Source organism: Capra hircus, chromosome 23, assembly GCF_001704415.2.
Source record: "Capra hircus breed San Clemente chromosome 23, ASM170441v1, whole genome shotgun sequence".
Classification (NCBI taxonomy): Eukaryota; Metazoa; Chordata; class Mammalia; order Artiodactyla; family Bovidae; genus Capra; species Capra hircus.
In genome coordinates this window covers 13688037-13693146 of record NC_030830.1, presented here as the reverse complement: position 1 = coordinate 13693146, position 5110 = coordinate 13688037, and the positions used below count along the sequence as shown (strand labels likewise).

General features: G+C 41.6%; 1 long non-coding RNA gene across 1 annotated transcript; it reads left to right on the top strand.

Annotated features, from left to right (window-relative positions):
- Window positions 334-3944, top strand: LOC106503516. The gene is made up of 3 exons (XR_001297208.2): window positions 334-504; window positions 2168-2249; window positions 2820-3944. It is a non-coding gene; the product is annotated as an uncharacterized LOC106503516 (long non-coding RNA).

Genomic DNA, 5110 nt, shown 5'->3' with positions numbered 1-5110 from the left:
AAAGAATTACCCATCCCAAATGTCACAGTGCCAAAACTGAGAAACTCTGTTCGAGAGAATTCAATTAATAAGGTATAAAAAGAGCTTAAAGTGAACACTGTGAAATCTACAAATCTACGTCTATATAATGGACTACATATGATGTGGTAGGGCTTCCCTGGTGCCTCATACGGTAAAGAATCCGCTTGCAATGCAAGAGACCTGGTTAAATCCCTGGGTCAGGGAGATCCCCTGGAGAAGAGATTGGCAACCCACTCCAGTATTCTTGCCTGGAGAATTCCATGGACAGAGGAGCTTGGCGGGCTTTAGTCCATGGGGTCTGATATAGTAATCTATGACCAATAAATTTCTATTTGCAAGATAAAGGGCCTGAGGCCAGAGGCATCACCATGCGTGTGCCATGAGGCTGAAAAGCAGACCCGCCCACGTCACGCCTTCAGAGCCCTAGTGGCCGCACGTCACCAGCACGTTCGGAAGAGCTGGAGGATCCTCTCAGAACCCTGGGTAGGTGGTTTGCAGTTTAAGGCACATACTTATGTGTCTGAGTATCCACGCAAATATTCACAACAAATCTCCTTAGGTCTCATGGTAAAGAACTCATTGTTTATAATTCTGACTAGATGGAACCTTCCATAACCAAGATTTTTGAGTTCCAAATGAGCAATGTGTGGTAAATGGCTCATCTCAGCGAAGTTTATTTCTGCCTGAACGTCCCATGTGTTTCGAAGAAGTTAAGACATTTGGCTGAGATCAGTCCTAACCCTGTAGCATTCCAGAAATTGCCTTTCTTTTGAAGGTGTGCCTGATTTCAACTGGTTTACTTGCCTTTTTTTTTTTTTTTTTTTTCTCCTGACTCCCAGGCTATAAAGAGTTCTGATTATTTCAGCTTTCTGTTTGGATTTTAGCAAGGAACTATAACCATACTTGGCTGTGATGCATGACATTTGAAGCTGCAGGATCAAAGGGTTTGGGTACTTTGCCTAAATATTTGGAGCCCCTACTTCTCTATCTATTTCCATCCTGATGCAAGAGAGAAGTCCAGTGGTTATCACTGAAGTTCTTCACAAATAACAGCAGGAAAATAAGTTTCCTTCTTTTGTCCTCAGAGATGGAAACCTATTCCCCTCCTATCCACCCCAGTGTCTCATCTGAAAACTCCCCTTCTCTGATCCTGCAGATCCACAGGCCCTGCTCACCTGAACTGCTCCTTCTCAAAGCTCAACTGTTGCTCTGAGATTTAAATAAAGTTTTCTTATTCATGCACTGGCATTTTTACATCCAGGCCACCTCTGATTATTTTTTAAATAGGCAGAAAGTGGCGTGCCCCTGTAGTCACAGTCTTTGAAGTTTAGGCAAAAATCATGGAAAAAGACGAAACAATGCCATTTGCAACAACATGGAGGGACCGGGAGATTGTCACACTAAGTGAAGGAAGTCAGACAGAGAAGGAGAAATATTGTATGACATCCCTTATATGTGGAATCTAAAAGGAAATGATACAAGTGAACTTATAGAACAGAAAGAGACTCATAAACTTAGAGAATGAACGAAGGTTGTTGGGGAGGGAGAGAGGGGCGAAGGGATAGTTAGAGAGTTTGGGATGGACATGCATACACTGCTATATTTGAAATGGATAACCAGCAAGAGTCTACTGTACAGCATAGGGAACTCCGCTCTACTGATGTGGCAGCCTGGATGGGAAGGGAGTCTGGGGGAAAATGAGTACATGTGTATGTAGGGCTGAGCCCCTTTGCTGTTCGCCCAAAACTATCACAACATTGGTGATTAGATATACCCCAATACAAAATAAAGTGTAAAAGATGAAAAAAAAGGCAAAAATAAGGCTCTACTTGAAAGCAATAAAACAATTGATTAGTGATCGGGTGAAAGGAAATTGTCTTGTTATTGAAACCACTTGAAGAAGAGCAGGATTGGTGCATTTTCCATTATGTTTTGCTGTATCATCAAACCACAGGAAGATAAAAACAAAAAGGAAACCACATTACTTTATATAACTTTCAAACCTCATGTAACCTCCCGGGCCCTCCCCTCTTAGCCAGATTCATCATCTGCCTCTAAAGCATGATAATTTTCCAGAGTAAAACATGTCTAGGAAAAAAGTTCCTATACTTTGGATAAAAATACACATAACTCATTTATGTTCTAGGTGATGTATGACAATGTTCAGCAGCAGGGAAAATAGCAGAGTGCGTTGGCACATGTCACCAATACTCCAGTTCTCCTTCTGGGTAAGTACTTGGTAGAATTACATCTTTTCACTCTTTTGAATTTAGACATAGCCATGCGAAAAAGGCTATAAACAAATAACAAAAACAAGCAAAAGTGATGAGTGTCACTTCCGGTCACCTTTGCAAGGAAGTGCCCACGGCAGCATTAATCAGCCCAGATCTTGAGTGAGGTAGATAGCCAGGGTCCTTCTGAAGACCTGAGTTTGAAGGTGTAGCCTGTGTTGTTAAGTCCCAGGGATTTGGGGGTTTTGATTACTACAGCACCTACCTATCCTGGCTAATACATACGTCACTTAAGGTCTAGTACCTTAGTTTTACCTTCTGTACCTTTTCAAAATGTCATGTACTTTCTCCTAATAGAAGGAAACAAATTTAACAAACATGCTTAAAAAATAATAATTTCAAAGAAGAAAAGTACTTAAAAGCACAGAGAGTGTAGTGTTGGAGAAGAGGGTGATTGTCTGACAACAGATGTTGTTACTGAAGTTGTGTGTGTTGTTTTCTTGGTGCTACTTCATGGTGTTGAGCATGGTGATTTGATCCTTTTTTCTCTCCCTGCCAATTCAACAGTGTGACCACAGAACGATTTTTAGTGACCAGTGTTTCCATGCCCAGCTTTTGGTTGCAGCCGGTTTTCCATGATGTTTGCGGTCCTTATTTGACTCTGCAAGGACGGAGAATACCAACTTGAAGAACACCTGCAGTGTCTGAGACTCAGCATCTAACTTTTCCATATGTTCTTTTTTTTTTTTTTCCAGTTCTCCCACTGTGTACTAACCACAAGTATGCAGGCCTGAAGACTGAATACTAATCAAAAGGCAAAAGTGGGTTGGTTGCGGCTCAAGGCCTTAGTAGGAAATTCCTCCAGCTGCCAGGGCATGTGTTGAACACATGACTCCTGCTGGCAATGGTTGATGCTCTACACCAGCTGACTACCAGCAACTTGGAAGTTGGGCTATTTTCCTTTTTAATTTCCATTTAATTTGCAGTTTTATCAAAATGAAATGTTTACTTCACTTTTAGAAAGCAAACAATTCTACCAGCCTCTAAGGAAATCCTCCATCTCTACCAACCCCTGATTTATACTTCTCGGATTATCCATTTACTGACCAGATTATCCATTTAAAATCTATTCACTGTTTTTGTCCCCATGTTTCTAAGTAACCTGCTTCTCTTGTGTTGCTTGCTTTTTCAAATTTAGATAGATGTTTTGATTTCCCATTATAAAACACGCAAACTGCACTTTATTACCTACTCCTGTATACACACATGCACACATACATGTAGTATCAGTTAGTTTTGCTGTGTAACAAATCATCCCAAAACATACTGGCTTAGACCAGCCATTTATGTACTCACAAATCTGTGGATCAGAAATTTGAACTGGATTGGGCAATCCTGGTCTTGACGGAGCTCATGTTCAGCTGTAGTTGGTTACTGGAGTTGCTGGGGGCTGGCTAGCTGGAGTGGCCTCAGCTAGAGTGCCTCTGCCACTCTCCATGCAAACTTCCATCCTCTAGCGAGTTATGATGGACTCGTTCACATGGTGTTTCTGAGCATAGCAATAAATTTTATCCTCTTGTTTCTTCTAAATTCACTTGGTAGCTCTTAAAGGAAGACCTATTGTTAATATCTTTAACAGAGATCCATGCTGATGGCTTGCCATGGACCTTTTTTTGAAGTTTTAAAAACTATTTCTGCACCATTCTATTTAATATTTATTTATTCTATTGTATCAGGCTCCCTGGTGGCTCAGTAGGTAAAAAATCTGCCTGCAATACAGGAGACTTGGGTTTGATCACTGGGTTGGGAAGATCCCCTGGAGAAGGGAATGGCAACCTACTCCAGTATTCTTGCCTGGAAAATCCCATGGACAGAGGAGCCTGGCAGGCTACAGCCCACAGGGTTGCAATGAGTCAGATGTGACTGAGCAACTAAATCAGGTCTCACTAAAATATTATAAAATACTACTGTATTCATGTACCTATTTTGAAATTCTAAAAGTGCTTTAAGTCTTGTGAATGTTCCTTTTTAAGAGGACTCTGTCAGAAACTAACACAGCACTGTAAAGCAGTTATCCTCCAGTTAAAACAAAAAATCCATTAAGTAAAAGGACTCCGTTCTTGTGTTATGGATGCAACATCTTCTCTTATTTCCTCTGAGGGTTTTATTTACATTTTCTTCTGCTCCCTGAGTGGTCTGTTCCCTTTGTGATATTTATTCATCTTTGACTTCACCTTTCGTGTTAGCTATTTCTTTCAAATATCTGTTAACTCTTTCGCTGTCCATTTTCAAGAGAAGTCCTAAACAGTCTATGGCAGAAGTCCTCAAAAGTTCCTGTCTGAGGAATGAAAGTATATGGGTGGGATTTGCAACGAATGAGATTCACTGGAGGGTGATGGGGATTTTGCTGGGTTCCCCCAACTCTTCACATCTAGTTTTCTACTCCCACAGTAACGAATTACCACAAACTTGGCAGCTAAAGCAGCACGCGTTTACTGTCTTCCAGTTCTGGAGGTCAGATGTCTGATATGGTCTCGCTTCAGGTTGCTGGCAGGGCTGCGTTCCTTTTTGAGCCTCCAGGGAACAATCCATTTCCTTCCCTTTTCTGGGTCCTAGAAGCCACTCCTATTGCTTGAACTTTAGCCCTCTCCTTCCATCTTCAAAGCCAGTAACAGTGGGTCAAGTCTTTTTTACATGACATCAGTCTGACCTCTTTTGCTTCTCTCTTCCACTTTTAAAGACCTTGGTGATGACCGTGGGTCCACCTGAATAACCCAGGACCCTCTCCTTAGTGTGGTCGGCTGATTAGCAACTTTAATTCTATCTGCCACCCGAATTACCCTTTGCCACGTAACCTC